This window comes from Megalopta genalis, unplaced genomic scaffold (assembly GCF_051020955.1).
Source record: "Megalopta genalis isolate 19385.01 unplaced genomic scaffold, iyMegGena1_principal scaffold0041, whole genome shotgun sequence".
NCBI lineage: Eukaryota > Metazoa > Arthropoda > Insecta > Hymenoptera > Halictidae > Megalopta > Megalopta genalis.
In genome coordinates this window covers 1,541,573-1,561,258 of record NW_027476110.1, presented here as the reverse complement: position 1 = coordinate 1,561,258, position 19,686 = coordinate 1,541,573, and the positions used below count along the sequence as shown (strand labels likewise).

At 36.5% G+C, this 19,686-nt stretch overlaps 1 long non-coding RNA gene across 1 annotated transcript; it reads left to right on the top strand.

Moving 5' to 3' along the window:
• Positions 1-1,361: 1,361 nt before the first annotated feature.
• Positions 1,362-10,307, top strand: LOC143261210 (uncharacterized). Its single transcript, XR_013035398.1, has 2 exons — positions 1,362-1,645; positions 6,391-10,307. It is a non-coding gene; the product is annotated as an uncharacterized LOC143261210 (long non-coding RNA).
• Positions 10,308-19,686: the final 9,379 nt, after the last annotated feature.

The window sequence follows — 19,686 nt, the reverse complement described above, 5'->3', positions numbered from 1 at the left end:
AATGTGATTATAATGAAGATACAGAATTTAAAGCCATTAATTTAAGAAAATCTGTATCAGGTAGACCGCAAAGTTTGAAAAATATATATCAGCCTTTATTATATCCTAAAGGCAGAACTGTGACAAGGGAAAAATGGAGAGACATGATGGACCTGCTAAAATACATTCCTCCTGTTGAACATGATTACTATAAAAACTTGACAACAAATCGAAATGACGAATCCTCACATCCAGCTGATGAAGAAGACATTATTTATAATATTTCTGATGAATTAATTACAAATAATATAATATAACAGAACTGTGAACATTCATGTTTATGCAAAAGCTGTAATAAAAATATATAATAACTAACTTTTTCTGTAATAAAAAACTTAAAAATTTAAAGACTGAATTTAACTTTACTACTTTTTTTCAGTTGCCAAATTGATTAACTCCACCAGTCACATAAAAGCTGTAACATTACTGACGATTATTTTTTGGCTATTCTTTCTTATTAATTTTATACAGCGTCAGATGAAAGCTATATCTGTATTTATGCACTCTACATTATATGTGTGAATCTATATTATAACAGGAATTTTAGAAAACAATGTACATCGTTTCATCGCGTTTCTCAACTTTTTCTTTTATGGAGTTAAGCGATATGTGCACTGAACGGTTCATTTACTGAGCCTTTTCTAGTTATCATCTGCACACTCATCTAATTACTATATGTCAATCTCTGTGCACTGATCTAATCACTATAAAGAGTGCTAGGTAAATACTAAAGTTCGAAAATTGTATGAGCTTTGGGTATCATAATTTATTACACATGTTCAGTACAATCACGTATAGCGTATACACATTTCACGGACAAAAAAAGTAATCTTAAATGTAACACGTAGTTTGCTATAAGAGGGCTCAGTCTAGACTGTTTTTCTGCAATTTGGTAGAGTTTTTTGAATATAATAATTTATTTTTTTGTTTTATGGAAAACATGATTTTTGTATTTTTTTTATCTTTATTTGCAAAGTGATTAGTAAGTCTTTTAACAAAATCAGGAAAGAAGGAAATTCTGCGGCTGGAAGAAAAAACACTGAATGTCACATGTTTTCACTTTCGAGATGTTTGTCCTTTAAAGTTCTTACAGAAACCAATTCCTTTCTTGGTTTTCCATTTATTGAGCTTATCGTATTTGCATAAACTGAAATTTCTTGAAATTGTAACATGTTGCGGTATTCTCTACAGTCACTGAATTATGCCGCGAGATCTAGGACGCTCGGAGCGTGGGCTGAGTCGAATGGTGCCGGCCCTGAGCAACGGCGAGTGCGCGTAGGGTTTGTGCGTCGTGCCGAGCCGTGAGTCTGGGGAGTGGGGAATGCCTCGTTTCTGGCTGAGGAAGCGATCTGCCGAGAACGAGGATCACTGTCGCGTAGACCGTAGCGTTGGGTATTTGGAAGAAATAAGTGTAACTGTGACAATTCGAGCCGAGATTAATTCATACGAAATGAAGGAAGATAGCCGCTAAAGACCATAGGGCAGCAGGCGAAATAATAAAGGACAGTGCTGGCAACAACTGGCAGCGACCGTTCCAAAGATATGGCAAGACTAGTGACCGGCCAGAAGCCGCATTCGTAACTGGGAATTTCTGATCAGTTTTTCGGTAAGTCTCATTATCAGTACGAATTTCTTCATTTACATTTCAATGGCTCGGACACCTTCTCTCGGATGGGCTAATTATTCGCCAGTGCAAATTATTACACGCCACGTGCGTTACGCATATGGCGTCTCGAGAAAGCTTGCGAAACTGGAAGCACGTGTCTTCCACGTGGGCAATCGGTTCTTGCGGATATATGGCGTCGCGGCCATATTTATTTATATTAATATTCGGACAACTTTTAAAACGCCATAACTTGCTTAGAACTGGACTGAACAACTTGAATTTTGTTATTGCTTAGAATGATTAAAGAAAATAATATATGACGAAATATATATAACGATGATTTAAGAAATGCATTTCGTAGATCTCGGTAATTTATATGCATGTTGAAAATTTCAGCGGAATCGGTTGACTTTGGTATAAGCGGTAAACAATTAAAGATCGCAAAAATCGCAGTTTTGTCCTGATTTTTAATATTTCTGTCCAATAATTGTGAGAAAGTTGCTGTTTTAAAATTTGTTTAATGCTCGTAACTATGACCTTGCGTTAACTGATTTCGATGAAATTTTCGGCATGCGTGTAACTTATCGAGATCTACAATTCCTAATATATTTTCTTTGCAATATGTAAGCTTATTTTCTAATAAAATGTCGCTTTATGGGCATGTCTTGTATTTATTTCTTTATTTCTAGATATCTGAAACTGTTTCTTAAGTTGTTTAATGTAAGTATTGTATAACATACTGTATAGCGTACCTGATTATACATTCACTTCAGATTGATCCTCTATAACTTGAGATATTATTTTATTGTCGTTAAGAATATGAAATCCTTTATCATTTCCATCATTTTTAATCACATTTTCTACATCGCACTCTACGCAGTGTGAAATGCACCTTGCAACATTATATATATAACTTTGTGATTACGGTTTGTTCGCTATCTGATCTTTCATGCAAAGATGAATTACTTTCACCGACTTTTAGAAGCTGTTATTCATTTTTATTCCTCTATTCGTGTTTGCTGCATCATCTTCTTTGCATTTTAATATGTTATCTTTATAATTTTTTTATGATATATACAGTAAATCTACCAATGTTATATTTACGAGACAAGAGATTAATTGTTTCTGAAGCGTCTATTAATTTCAAATTTTTCTTCAATACAAAGCACCACTCTTTTTCTCTTTTCGTTTGATTTGTGTGAAGACGTAATGAGAATATAGTTTCTGGACGAATCACATAGATACAAGTAACTGAATTAAATCGTTACTTATCTTACATTCTATGCAGGAAGACTATGCTAGAATTTCTAACTAAGAAACAAAAACAGTGTGTTGTATGTATGTCGCGTAGACTGGAGTTGGATAAGAGGAGCATCGTTCCTGACATCCAATTGTTGGTAACGGGTTACTATGTTGGATAAACACAGTCCAGATAAACGGTGTTTTACTAGTTCTTGTACTAGTTGTTCTGTCATTAGTATTTATTTAAGATTGATGTCGTTTTTAAATCTCTATTTTATACGATTTTAAGATTTGTTTATAGTATGTATTTTTTTTTGTTGCAACTTGAATGTCCGAATTATATATAATATATATTATATATTATCAAATATTTCAAGATTTAATGAAAAGTATTTGTTTAATATAATGTTTTACAAGTAGTGTATAAACAAGGATTCGGACCTGGACAAACTAATCTAAATTGGAATCGAAATTGCGTAGGAACCGTATTTTATTAGGCTTCCCTCAATTTATTTTCTTTATTACATCACCGCCCAATGCTTCATCCTGTAGCAAATGATAAAATGTCATGGTTAATAGTAAATCAAAGACCTATGCATATAAACTGTGAATCGTTTAATAGAGTTCGATGATGTACCTGCGCTGTTGTCTGTTTTTGAGTTGAAGTAAATTACCTCTCAGATGTTATACCAACAGAACTTTTATGATTTTCATTATTTTTATCGGTTTCTTTGCTTTTGTTACATGCTCCACTGCCATTAGCTTTATCTGTTTTTTCCGCTTCTTCTTCATCGTTACTACTACTGACAATAACTATTATCTCGTCATTATTGAAGGGTTTTACCGGTCTATTAGCAAATAATGTTTGCATCTATAAAATAGCATGCGATTATCCAATCTGTCAAATCTGATAATATATTATCATTTTTAAATGAGTTTGTTTGCAAGTATACATATACTTCTGTCTTTTCTTTTTGTGCTTCCTCCTTTCTCTTATCACAATAATTTTTAATTTCTTTCCTGATATTTCCAATATCTGCAGTTGTTTCAGTAGTTTCCAAACATAGCACAAGTTCTTTTATTTCACGACTATATGTAAAGAATTAATTGTAACAATACAATCGAGCTTATAATGGCAAATCAATATTTTGAAATATTACATTGTATATGCTTGACCTCTGTAGGTTATTAAAAGCGTTAGTGTTATTTTTGTTAACAAATTTACCTAATGCTTTATTTAGATCATTCACTGTTAGTATTGTTCATAGGTTTTTATTTTCAACCAAACTGGTGTCCTTTTAGTTTTGCTTGTATGTGGTTTCCACAAAACCTTAATTCTCCTAGTTAAAAAACCAAACACAAATTTTACCTTCGAGCACCTTGTAGAATATCGCAATTTTTGTTTACCTCAGTATAGCTCATAATGTCAGTCGTATCCTGGAGTACTTACCGGAACTTCTTGTTTTACAGAATACAATTAATTCGTGAGAATTAGCAACTTTATCACAATATTTCTGTGCCAATCTAAAATACACATATTACTTGTATTCGTTAATATACTAATAGAATCTTACCTGGTCGAATCGAACCGTTCTTTATCTTTCAAGTAAATTACTTTCAATCGAATATACGGCAAGACCGGTTGCTTCGGATGATTTGACAATTGTTCCGCGGTACTAGGAATCAATTCATTTTCTATGCGTCGGTCGACGATATTAAAAACTGATTCTGATAGCAATCTATCATTGTTACTTTTTATATTTGTATCATTAAGGACCAGAGTGTCAAACACAAATGGTCTAACGGTTTTTAATTTCAATTTCTTCAACTTAAACTTATTACCGTTTACGCTAAGTATGACAATGTGTTTGGCCTTTGATTCGCCTTCGCATAAAGAAATCGCAATCTGTAAGTGCGTTTCTTAAGCAGTAGTTTCTTATTTTTCATGCATCATAATTAATAAATAAATCTAAAAATATACCTGTTTGAGAAATGTAGTATTGTCTTTTAGAGTTAAACACGTGTGTGATACAACATTCCTATTCCCCTCCCCACACGACAAAGTCAACAAAAGAGGGAAGGTGGGCTTCCGAAGTATATCCACGTTTAAGACATGGTGCACGTTTTTTATGTAAAACAAACAAATTAAAGCATTTCACCTATGAATGAAAATCATTTGCAATAAAAAAAAATGGAAAGACCTCTCAATACATATATGGATCTCATAAGTTCACCTTAAAATCGTTCAACATCCGTATTAATTTATCATCGTTCATGCAGCTTAAACCAAAAATTGCAACATGGGTATTACCCATTTTTATCATCAGTGGAGGAATGATCATTTTAGGGGTGGCTGTCCATTTTCCAAAATAATTTATGAAACCAGACACAGACAACAAGTCCATTTGGCCCATTTATTCCACAACCTATAATTTTGATTATAATTACTAATGGCTGAATCAATGTTGAAAAATCACTGTACTTAAACTATTGATATTATATTTCTTACTTGGATGGTCGTTTTTCCCGTGAATGGAAAATATTAGCATGTCAATATTAAAATTTGGATCCTAAAAATTTACAGTTTTAAAGGTACAGTGTGGGAATGTTAATTCTGGCTCGCTCAAAAATTGGATGTTAATTGCTCTGATGAAAAAACAATCATTAATATTTGTCGTACTTCAAATACCATCTTATATTGATATTATCATATCTTGCTAACCTGGGACCCATACAGTATTTATTTAACAATTCCATACATTTTAATTCATCAGAAGTTGTTGGTTTCGCATCGTGAAATAAATCTCCACAATGAAATATAAGGTCTACATTTTTTTCCTTGCTACATTGAAGTATTTCTTCAAAAGTATTAATGCTCTCATCCGATGACTCTCCTGCTTGTATAAATTAATTATTTGCAGTATATATGTGCGTGTGTTGCTGTCAATGGTCATGATGCTACCACTGAGTAACCACATCAATGGCCTTGCCATTTTTTAATTACTGTAATGTCTCCAGTTACATTTCGAAATATGTATTCTTCGATGCATTCTCGGCATCGACTAGCGTTTGATGTTTCCAGGATTACAGAACCATATCCTTCACAATGACAATCTGCCTCACTTCTGTGGTTTCCTGCGATGGTATGCCAGCAGCCTTCAGGAAATAATTCTCTTTCTTCTGCTGCCACTCGAGACCAACATTTTTCACACAATTTGTATTCTTCAGCTTCAAACACGAGTTGCATTTTCCGTATACATTGGCATATTAAGAGATCCTCGTGCACCTCTGGATAATCAGCGGGATTTACTTCATCCTGAAAGTGATTCCAATTTTTAATTTGTGTCGGACGAACTATCGAAGACGAAGGAGTGTTTTAATTTATCCTGATGTTTCGCGATTAGGTGTCCGGTCGCATCTGTTTTTAAAATTGCATTATTTATATCCGACATCTGCTATCTCGTATGGCCCGATGTAACGTGGATCGAATTTACTTGTTTCAGGTTCTTTTTACACATGGACGTATTACTCCACCATAAGTTATGTCGGATTAGCTCACTTATCGTAATTCCCGAAGATTAATTCGTGGGGTGTGAAATTCGTAGCTTCGTGGACGGAGGTATTTATATGAAATCATGGCAAATGGTAAGTAGAGGTCCCATTCTTCATATGACTCGATGTATTGTTTTAGATGTTCTGTTAATACAATATATGGCTCCTTTTTAACGATCCATCTCGGCAACATGTAGCATTAGTTTCCCAAGAAACTAGTGTTTTCATCTATCGAAATGGATTTTGGTGTCTCACGTATTGCAATGAAATGACTCGCGGACGCGTCAGCTATTATCATGGCTTTAATATCTGATAAAGCAACTGCTAACCAATACTTTTTTAAATTGTCTCGCATAGTTAAAATGTAGCGATTTCCATTGATTGTTTTTGGAAGTAGTCCAAATGTGTCGATGGCAAGTTCGTCAAAAGGTTCCAGAGATGTGTCCGTAATAATCACGGGTTGACGGGTTTTGTTCTGATAAGTGAACGAATGAATTCTTGTGAATCTTTTCTCATTTCGGGGCAGTGATATTTTTCTTTTAACCCTTTCGGTACGGAGGACCTGGCCGCGGTTATACATTCGTGGAACGAGGAAGTTTTTCGCAAGAGTGGTTGCACTGTCCGACAGCGTAAACCGCGAAAACATGTTTTGCGGCATTCATAGAAATCTCGAGCGTGATTGACACTAAACTTTTCATTCGGACCGCGACATCGGTGACTGACGCGGAATTTAACGTGTTTGAAAAACATTTCTAAAATGTTTATACTGCTTTGTCGTAACCTAAACCAATCCTCGGCAGAAAACCGATTTCGACGGTATCTTATCTCGCGGATCAGACGAAAGGACAGACAAAACAGGCATGGCGCTTAACGTTCTAAAATCATATCTTTTTCTTTACAGTACATTAATTAATGTAAATGGCATTGATATAAATAATATGGTCCAATATTACAAAATTAAAATAAATAACAAAATTAATAGTGTAACATAATAAATAATAAAACTAATAGTGAAATATAATCAACGACAAAACTAATAGTGTAACTTGGTGTGATAGTTTTCGAAACAAGGGGAAACGCGCAAGCCCGCATTACATTGTTCGCACTGATACTTGGATTCACGTCTGACACCACCAGCCGCACATACAACACATCTTCGTTTTCGATCTTTTTTCCCCGACTGATATATCGAAGGAAAATGTCCCCCTGTGAGCCTTGTGGGATAATTACTTCCTGACTTGCTGCACCGATGATATTCATGATTCTTGTGTTATTTTTCTAATATTTCCTTAATCAACTGAAGGTGAAATTTCGCCATTGGGATTTGTTTTTTTGTGGTGTGCTTATATAGGCAGTATGCGTTTCACGCGCAAATGTCGATCAAGTGGAAAAAGTATTTGCGATACCACTTTAAACTTTTGCGCGAGTTGCATCGATAGTAATTATCACCATATCTGATTTATCGATTGTACCCATTGAAGAGTTATAATCTATTACGCATTTGGGCTTTAGAACAATTTCATTTTTTCTTGACTTCTTAGGTACTTCTGCAAATTCTGCGGTTTGGATAGTGAAAAGCATATAAAATTTCTTTCTATCAAACCATTTCATTGCAAACAGATTTTCAGATGAGCGGAACACTGCCTTTCCTTTTTTCAATTTATCAGTTATTTTAAGCATCTCTTTCCGTCTTCTTTGCACAGTGCCACAAGCGTTCGTACTTTTTTCGTGGGGTAGGTTGAACAATATGGGACTGGAAAACCAGTTATCCAGATAAATATTGTAGTCTTAGTTGCCAACCCAATGGCCTTTGTTTAGAAAAGGTTGCAAAAGCGACATTACAATGTTCCCTGGCTTTCCAATATATTGATATTCGGTAGCTACAGTAGCACTAGCCCCACAATAAATGATTATATCTTGGATATAACCCGTCTTGCAGTCACAAAGTAGGAATGATTTTATGCCAAACCTACTCCTCTTCGAGGGAATATATTGTTTAAACGAGAGACGGCCTTTGTAGAGGAGTAGACTTTCGTCTATACACAACCGCTGGTATGGCTGAAATGCATTGATAAAAAGATGTTCGTAGCATTTCCACTACTTCATTTATTTTGTGTAAACGATCGGCAGTGTGGCCGACTATGTCCGTAAAATGCAACATTTTCAATAATGAAAAGTAGCGATCTCTACTCATAATTTTACTGAAAATATCGCTTCGGAGAAACTTATCTTTAGACCAATTTTCATTTAAGGATAGCTTTTTGGTTCGCGTCATTAATAACGACGCAGCAATAAAACAATATAATTCATCCACTTCCATCACTTCTGAAGCGTTCAAGTGATCTCTTTTGAGCTGTTGACACCGGTAATAGTTTGTTTTTTGCACAATAAATTTAACTAAATCTTTAGAAAAAAGCAGTCTGAAGTAGTCCAAAATTCTCGACGAACGATTTAAATTGTTCCCTACTACTCCCGAATGATGTGGCGTAAAATCATGAATTTTTGGACTAAGCTTCTTTGATGTCCATTTGATGCTAGAAGGAGTATCAATTCGTACTTCAGGCTCTACTGCTTCTTCAGATACCGAGGTGCTAAGTACACGTGCTCGATTGTTCCTCCTTTTGCGAAATGCTAAATTATATTGATTTTCTTCATCAGAATCTCTTTTGGAATCAATGATTTCCTTTATCCATTGTTCTCCTTTCAAGCGTTTTACACTTATCCTGAAGGGAACTAAATGCAAATTGTAAGTTATACATTAAAAAAATTAACGATATAAGCAAACATTCCAATTTGTTTTTCGTAGCTTATCTATATATTATAAAACATATATAATTAAGGCACGCTGTTGACTGTTACTAATTATATATTATAATGGAACGATTAGAACAGCCGGGAATTTTAAACACAGATTAGTAAAGTAATGTGTACTATAGAGAGTAATCATACCCACATAACTTTCCGTTGGTGCTGTTAACGGTGCCCACATAAAGTGCCCACATAACTTTCCGTGAATGCCGCGAATAGGCGGCGGTAGTACTGAAAGGGTTAATTGATTTAAGGTTTCCGTTACACCCTCGTGACCTGCGATTAATCTACTGCGAGCTTCTTCTATTAATTTTCATCGAATTTCATCTACTGGTGTGACAATGTTATCCGTGTTCGTAGGTTGTGGCAAAACTGGGCTAATATCTGGTTCGTCTCCATCAGTTGAACTGCTGTTCTCCTGGGATTTAGATTCGTAATCAGGTATAGACTAAGTTATACTTGGTTCACTGATCTTGGCAAGTGAGATTATTGGTAGATGTAATGGCGTAGATGAGGCTCCTGGGAGATTGTAGATGAGTGGAGTTTGCATCATTGTTTCTTCTAATCTTGGCTTCGCTGTTATCACAGTTTCATCTATTGAATTGCGTTTGCAAAAGATGCTTGGGTCGTCGATTTGGTTATTTCGCTATTTGGACGTTTGGCTCTCATTGAGAGTGTGGGTTGTGGATGACTTAAATGAATTTAACGCTGTCTTAAATTCCCACGTTTTCGACGTTATGTTCGACGTTTTTTTCCTGTGGCAGAATAATTATTCTTGAGCGAATTTAAAGTATGTGGAAGATAAGCTATGAAAAATATGTCAGGAATGTTCTTCGTATGTCACACTTCCAGTGAGCATTTTCTATGACTTTAATCAACTTTCTACTTGACATTATTAAAACCCCAGAATAACTATGAGAAGAAAATAAAATAAAACATTTGTCTACAAACTCCTATTAAAATTTGGACGAAACACGCCTAAGTGTTTCTCCATGTTTTTTATTATGTTGACTTATATGACTAGACATTTTCGGAATAATAGAGAATGTTACTTTTCATCTTTTGTAATACACTGGTTTATATACACTTGGCTAAACCAATTTCACACTAACCGATGATTTTCGAAAAAGGATTTCATAATTTTGGTATTTTAAATAATGTTGTACACATAATAAATCTCATAGGTGTACTTTAAAAGTAGCTGAGAAAATTCTTTTTAATGATAATATAATAATTTAAATCTCTGTAGTTTCGGGAAAATACTCTTTATATTATACTATGTTGTAATGCCACATAGTGTTTGTTTTCATTAGTTTTATTTAATCTGATGTTATTTTTAGTAATAAATATTTAGCGTTATTTATGAAACTTACATTTGTAGGATAGTAATGCATAAATGCCAGCTGAAAACGTGATCATTTTTTTATATCATTATACTCGAGGTAGGAAAGTTAATTCTTAATTCTATCAATTCGTAATGAGACTTAATTCTGTTTGTACTATGCACAGTATTGAACTATAAGAATTATACATATATCTGTTTGAACTGTTCAAACGAACACGGTAACATACAGTGTATTTGTATGTATGATAATAAGTTTGCTCGAAAAAATTTGAACGCAAATTGTTATATTAAGTTTAATGTACAATTCATAACTCCTACTATCGTATAGTTTAAAGCTAACGAGAAGACTTTTGCGACGAACATGCCCGCACTGTTTATAGTCATCTCCTCGTCAAATCTGAATAGTGCATATAGCGGCTTGAGTACGAAGCATGCATAATTAAAGTGTGGATAGTAAAGTATTATTATACTACTTTCATGCTTACTATAGCGAAGACAACCTGCAAAATTGACATCACTTTTTTCATCACTTTTTTAAATCGTGGGTTTAAACATCAATGTAGAGTATTATCAGAATCTGAATCATAATGTTTTATGTGAAATATTATATAATAGAATGAACCATCTACATCTCACAGTTGTATGTATTTACGTAACCGGAGGATGAAGTTTTGGAAATATGTAGTACCCAGGAAGGCTCATAAAGTGCAGAAATAAGTTAAATGTTCGACAATTTCCAAAATTACTAGTTTGTTATTCTTCTCAAATTTCCAAATATGTTGCAAATGTATCTTTTCGTTGGGAAGAATGAATTGGAGGAAGGATTGGAAGGATGAATTGGATAGTGGACTGTATGGTAAAAAACGCTGGTGTAATAACGCTAAATATGTTTTAACCAATAAGATTGGTACAGAGGAGGTTATAGATGATATACAATAGAATGATGAAATGTGATGATGTGTCGTGAAGGTCATGAATGATACGATTAAGCGATCAATTTATGGCTATAAAGCTGTATCGAAATTTGCAAGCGCAATCGATTGTAGCGAAGCTAGGCTGCAAGCGCAAAAGTATTACAAGCGTAATGTGAATTGCGCGCTCAAGAGCAGAGAAGAATTACAAGCGTAACTATATGTATCTACGTAACAGTAGCTGATAACTGAGATGACAAATGAAAACTAACCACGGTCGCGGTGTGAGGGCCTATTTATTTCGTTGTGAATATTGAAGACTAAGCAGAACTGAATGTTCGTTACAGTGTACGATGGCAATGCCCTAACGAACAACGTTGCATGGGAAACGACGGAAAATAAATAATGGTCGCGCTAGAATTCTTATGCATCGATCCAAGTGATACCAGTAAAGAGGAGGTAATCGACTGGCGATTTAAAATTGATCGATTTGATTTTAGACACACGAGACTATTTTCTTCAGCGTACTGGATCTGTATTGGAAACTTTATAGTTGGGTCGGGTTGTTGCTTGACAAATTTCCAATATTCGGAATCAGCAACGGAATCGCCAACATCTAATTTCACCACAAATGAAGAGTTGCATTAAATGGAACATTCAGATTGAGAATACTCCATTTTTTATTACTGCAGAGCTGTGCATTCTTGGTAGTTTGCAGGTCATTTCTTGTACTCTACGCGCCCGAAATAACTAAATGTGTTTCTGTAATGGTTATAATATAATATCTTATGTTATTCATCGAAACCAAATTATTCGAAATGCATTAATGATACTACTGCAGCTTGGTTTCAGTAGTCGAAGACAACTATGGCTGGGCTATTAATTATCTCATATCTTTCGATATTAATTATAGGTAAATATAGCCATTTTCACAAAGCATGGACACAACTATCAACCTCAATTTCCAAAGTATTTCGAAATTTGGTTCCAAAATTTCAAATAGTGTGATATACATAACCAGAAATGTAACCTGCAGTGGATACATTCTCAATAAACCGGCAACAAATATTAATCACATAATGAAAAATACCAAGATTGCACGATTCCTACTAAACATTCAAGTGGAAATATAGAAAGCAGGAATTTGTTTGCTTGAAGATTTACGGCTTTAATCGTCAGCAAAAACCGATTGGATCAATATGGAGATTGAGTGATGCAGTTTTCATGCCAAGATTCACGGCAGTGTTCAGCAGATATCTCGAAGACTGGTTCTTCTGCTTGAGACTTTGTATGGCGCGATTGCGGAAGTAATCAACAAGAAAAGGAAGACTACATTGATCTGAATTTCGATGTACTTTTGGAGCAAGGATTTCAGATTTGATATACCGAACTTTCCTGGATTTGGTTAACAGTCTGAAACATTTACTTCTCGGGGTGAACAGGATCGGAAGTGATTGTGCGAAGTCGTGTATATTATCTATGAATCAAATTGTGCAGTAATGGCACTTAAAGTCATGTAGAAGCAAACTTGAAATCTGAATCGGTAATTTTTATTTACACGTCATTATTTGCTGTTGCTTTCCATTAGTTAAAAACTTGCAACCATATTTGGATAACAAGCAATACAGCTTCAGAGGATTGATTGCCTTGCTACTTATTTCTACATTCAAATCCTACTGCCACTAGAGATATTGCTTTCTTGAGTACGTTGATCAATTTACTGTCTGCTTCCGATTCTGACACGATTAAATCAAATACTCTAGATTTATAAAAATCCATGTTTATATGATCAATTTGGAACATTCATTCGATGAAATTGATAATGCAGATTTTCTAGTTGTAGCAAATTTTGCGAGGATATAACCTTGTTGTTGTCTATTAAGTAAGCTGCAAAGTTAAAAAGTAGGTATGTCGAATCTTTTCGAGCAAACTCAAGAATTTATAGTATTACAGAGTTAATGCAATTAATAAACTTATTTCTGAGGTTTTTCATAGTAGTGTTATTGGTTTAAACAGGTCTGTGATTTATATCGGACAGTATTTATCGCAGTTATTCTTGTGAAATGAAATCGCGTTGTATATTATGTGCTTGAATACGAACGCTGTGTATTTCGAACCTGCAATTTGGTACTATCACTGATTGTGAGACACTGCATTGGTTTAGGTTGAAGTATGGAAAAGACTCGGTCAGGAAAGTAATTTTTCATTCTTATTGGAGGTTTTGTAAACGTTTTTAAAAAAGACAGAAATGGTAAATGTTTATATTGTTTATATAACAGTGCAATACATTCTTCGCAATATTTCGGGTCGTAACATTCCAATTTGAAAAAATCCTTCTCGCTAACATTGTTTCTATGTGAAATGAAGTTATTTGCATAATTTGGGCTTGATCGAGTTTCGGAAATGCGTTCGAGACTAGTTTCGGAATGACAATATTTTTTAAGTAATTTTGACATTTTCGAATTTTGTGAACCTCATAGATTATTTAAAACATTATATTTTATTTAGGACAGTAATTTAAATAGTTAGAATATTCAAAAATCTTATTTCTCTTTAATCAAAAATAATAAATTATCTTTGATATAATTAATCAAGTTAATGCGAATGAACTCCTGGGGCGAATTTTACTTCTCTATTATATCGTATTCTATAGATGCTATTTTTATCGTTGCTATATAGGATGCTCTTTTCTACTGGTACGTTTCGAAATGTGGTTCTGATGTTTTCATGACACTCAACAACTATCTGCTACCATCACGGAAGTTGTCGAGTCGTCTCATCGGATACAGATAACGGCTTTGATTGTGGTAGGCTTCAGCGAGGTTCGTCGTGATTTGGTAGAATGACATCATCCATTGGTTCGTTGAATTCCAAGAAATTTCTGAGAATTTACCTTGTCTTGGTACTGGAATTTTAAAGTCTAATGAACATTCGTTGATACGTAATACATATGTGGCATTATTGTTAATTGTACCGTTATTTGTTAATTAAATTTAGATCTTACATGTGCAATTTTCAATTTGTTAGTGTGTACTATACGTAGATTACCTCCAATTAGTATTTCTATTCGGCAAGATTTCTACAACTTTGTGTGGACCACTATATTGGCTACAAAATTTTCCTATTTTAGACTCTTTCATAAGTTAAATTAAATCTAATGGTTCATAAACTTCTTTAATTTGCAAATTTGAATTTTGTCGTCGTTTTCTATTTAACATTTCACCATAATTTTTTAGGACTAGAATTTATTATATCGTTCGTCGATAATTGTTCAACAGGGATTTCAGGTTGTGACGGTGCTTCTTGAGCTTCGGGAGTTGGGATGCGTAGATTATCTTCTCTTTGAAACAAGGACGTTTCTTCTATCCTTGTCCTTTTTCGTACTGGATCGAATATCGGCGAGATCTCTGACGAGACAGAAGATGCTTACCATTTTCCTAATAACGGGTTGTATCTTGAATATCCATCGTTCGTTCTCTCTAGGTCCATGTAGTCGTCGATGAGAAGGATGAGGGGGTTATCGCCCCTGATAATACAAACACGGATCAGCCCCGCTCGGAATTAACCCGAATGCTCTCAACTCCTCATCCAAGCGACAATGCCAGCTACGACCAGCTTGTTTTAAACCGTATAAAGCTTTTCGCAATAGGCAAACCTTAGCTCCATTTCTTAAATTTCGCTTCATTTCGATAGCTTTCGTTTTTATACTATAATCGCCACTCTCGGTTTCGGCTAAAATATCTAGGGCCTTATCGACGCAACGGGGAACTTCTATAAGAATTTCTTCTTCTAGTTTGCCGTTCAAGTAGGCTGACGTCACATCTATTTGATGGATTTTCATATTATATTCAGCTGCAAGAGCAGCCACAATTCTAATTGATTGTAAACGTGCAACCGGAGCGAAAGTTTCGTTAAAGTCGACCCCGTAACACTGCGAAAATCCACGCGCTACTATTCTGGCCTTCCGACGGTCGATTTTACTGTTAGGCTCGTATTTATTGCATAGGACGACACGATTTCCTACCACTTTTGTGTTCTTTGGACGCTCGACGACTTCGCATGTATTATTTTTTAGTATTTTAGTCGTTGGGGGTGTTCGGATAAATAATTGTTGCGTGCGGTGTAACTACTAACTTTATTAGACAAATCGCGCAGAGTCACTTCGGGCAGCGTATCGTCGTAGTAAGAGTAACGGCGTTGCGTGTACCACAAGCTTACAAGTCTTTTTCCGTCCGAGATATATCAGGGCGAGCGTCTAACTACCGCTCTTTTTATACTAGTATGTTTGCCCCCGGCATGGGCTCTGGACACCTCCTGATTGATTGATCCGCGAATGGGTTTTCCCAATCAGCGTTGTCCATTTCCTTCTCACCGCCTTGTCCCTTACGCCCTGAGCGCGTCCTGTTTTGGGACCGCGTGGTGATCGGAGTGGGTGCGTTTTTTGTGATGTAACGGCCGGGGTTTTCGTAATGTAACGGTCCGGCGTTCGGGTCCGTTTTGCGTGCCCTTCGGAATTTCCGGTTATTTATGACGGTCTCGTTGACTATCGAGAATTAGGTAAAAAACTCTACTGACTTATTGCCATCTGGACAGAAAACAGTTCACTCAAAAATAGCCTTTTCGAAGGAGGGTCATAAATACGCTAGTCGTTTGCACGAGAAATAAATCTTTTTTATGTGCGCCGACTGGTCGCTACAGTATCGATCCTAATTCGATGGCAATGGCCTGGTGCCATTCATCTGCGTCCGGACCTGCGATGGCGTGCTCTAGAGGGACTTCGGTCATAAAAGTCTGTTCGACCGCGGTACTTGCTACCTGCACCGTATTATATTCTTTCCGGGGTCTATCCCTCATGCCCGTAAGTATTTTTCTCGGTCTCCCTCTACCTCTCCGAGACGGTTCGTCTCCGCGACTGCCATCATCCGCGTTTAATTCATTCGCGCTATCGCTCGATTCATCTGTATCGCCCCCGTTCTCAATATTATCGTTTTGATAATCTTGAGAAGACAGATCGACATCGAAAGTTAATGGTTCGCTATTGTGTTCGTCGCGGCCTAAATCATTTTGCGGGATATTTTCGGAGGGAACGTTCTTTACGGCAGACTTTTGAATGTCGTTCGCGCTGAAATTTTCGAGGAGCCTCACATCGCGCGCGATTTCTACCCGTTTTGCATCCTTATTCCATATTCGATATCCTTTCGAACATTCGGAATATCTGACGAAAGTCCCCTTTCGCGAACGTGGTTCAAACTTCCCTTTATTCGGATCGTTATTTAGAAAATAGACGTCGCATCCGAAATCGCGAAAGTGTTTAACAACGGGCAGCTTCCCGTAAAGCCTCTCAAAAGGAGATTTTCTGGCTGTAGCTCTTGACGGACATCGATTACGAATATGATTCGCCGTCGATACGGCTTCTGCCCAAAAAGATCACGGTAGACCGGATTGCGCGATTAGACATCTCGCCGTTTCTACTATTGTCCGATTCTTCCACTCGGCTACCCCGTTTTGGTGTGGATTGTATGCGACCGATAACCTACGTTTAATCACGTTATCGCTTAAGAACTTATCAAACCGCGAATTTATATACTCCTTCCCATTATCCGATTGTAGGAATTTCATCTTGCGACCGGTCTGATTTTATATATAGTTCTTGAATTCTCGGAACGCATCAAATACTTGGTCCTTTGACCTTATAAACCGAACTTCGCACCACCTAGAATAATCGTCAATGAACGTGACGAAATATCTGTTACCTGCGTGTGAGTGCGTTCGCATGGGGCCGCAGACATCGCTGTGAATTATTTCTAAGACTTCCGTCGCACGCTTCGATTGTTCCGGAAATGGTGTTCGCGTCATCTTATTTTCGATACAAATTTCGCAACACAATGTCCGTTTAAAATCTTCAACGTTGCCACTCGGTATGATGCACTTCCGCCTCGCTTCCAGTAGATCCTGTTGATTTAAATGTCCAAGCCGCCTGTGCCATATCTCGAGCTCGTTGTTCCATTGCGACTTCGCTGCGTCCTCGTCTGCTGCCATGGCCCTGTGTGTGGACCCTTTTTTCGTCACGTAATATAGGCCATTTTTACGAATGGCGGTCAAATTGTTATTGCCTTTACCATCGATGACTTTGGCTTGATCTTTTGTGAAAAGCACTCTGTATCCACGATCCGTTATTTTCCCGACCGATAACAGGTTTGTTCTTAGGTCCGGTACGTGCAGAGCGTCTTCTAGCGTCAAGTTCTTTTCTGAACCCCTTTCATCGATAACTACGCGCAAAGTTCCACTCGCGTTAATGTTTGTCGACGCATTGTTTGCAAGATTTAATTTTCCATGCAGCCTTTTGTCGATATATTCGAAGCTATTTAGATCCTTGCACAGGTGAGGCGTGCTGCCACTGTCCGTCGCTCACCCCGTTATTCACTCGTGTTATTTCGCATTTTTGCCCGAATTCCGACGTTGTGTAGAAGGAGATATCGCTGCTAGCACCTTTAGCCGAGTGTCTCGTGTTTCTACCCTTGCGGCACTCGGATGCTATATGGCCGAATTTCCGACATCGAAAACATTTCGGTTTTGAGCGGTCGTCATCGGTATATTATCCGCAGCTCTGTTATAATTATTTTTCCCATAATTTGGTCTTACACGTCTTCCGGCAACCATAGCGTTAGGCACTGTGTCACACGATTCATTTTTGCGTGCGTCGCTTTCTTCGATGATCTTAATTCGAAGAGTATCGGGAGGTGGCAACTCATCACGCGACTCAATTGCACAGCGTAAAATTTCGAAACTCTGTGGCAAACTATACAGCAACAAAATTGCCAGCAAATCTGCGTTGATATCCACGTCCATCAAAGAATTTCCTGAGGTGTTCGCGAACATCTTCGCCCTCGTTCATGCGCGTAGCTTTACGCGTAGGCCCCCGTGATTGGTAGATCTGCTCGAGTTACCGACATACCTCGTTCGATGTTCTACAATCCTTTATTTGTTTTAATTCCGACGGATTGATCGACAGTATTATATCAGATTTTGTCTTTTTTTTTTTTTTTTAAAGTAAGTTTATTTTTCTCATTTCAGTCATAATATACAGAGAATAATCCTACTTAAAAATACTTTTAACATTAATAATAAAAATTTTGATAGCTATTAGTTATCAATTTGGATAAACTCTATAGCTAGCTATGGTAATATGATATGTTTTAGGCACGTTATTAGGGCGAGAGATTTATATGCTATCAGTCTTGTATCGTTAGTTGTTAGTAAAAGAAAAGGAAGAGTCTTAAAAAAACTTTTACCATCTATCTTAAATATGACATAGGCTAATTAAAACATAAATAAATAAGGCAGTGGGTGTGGGGTGAGGAGTTGGGATGGGTGGGTTCGGGTTCGGAGGATCTACTTACAAGGGAACTTAAAACTAATGTTGCTGTTAAGCATTTTGCGCTATTTAAGGATTATATACAGGTCTTAAGACAATCACTGATAATAACTAATGACCTTTGTTTTTCCGGAACTTAGTCTATTTTTTCACTTTTTACGGGTTCTTCTGCGGATTTCGTCAATGTGCCTGGCGTCGTTAGCTAGCCAGGAGTAATCTTTGTTTAGTCTATCCCTGTCCATTTTGTCCTTGATAGAGAGTGCTGTTGAGTAGTTGGATTGTTCTCGTATGTATTTGTTGTCGTCTGGATTGATTTTCTTATTAGCGGAGTGTCTATTCCTATGGTAGATTATGGGTAAGTTATGTTGATCTTGGATTATTCCATTATGGTCACAGAAGAGGAACAGCTCTGGGGGTATGTAATCTGAGCTTAACTTGTTGGGGGTCGTCTCTTCTTCCGTTTTCATTGTGTCTATTATTATTTGATTTTTGGTGTGGCCAATCCTGCTGAAGTAATTTCGGGTGAGTTTTAAGTTGAAGCAGTCTATTCTTGGTATATCAGCTTTTGTGTATATTTTAATGTTACTGATTCTTTTGGTGTAATTTGATTCAGCTGTTCTATATCGGCCGAGGCATGTTCTTAAGCATGATCTTTCAAATCTTCTTATTTTTTCTATAATTGTTGGTCCGGTGTTCCAGAATATGGGTGCGGCATACGTTAATATGAGTCTAACTAATAGCTGGTAGCAAATAAGTTTGGCTTTGGTGGAAAGATTTTTGTTGTAGAAAAGTCTAGAGTTAGCTTTGA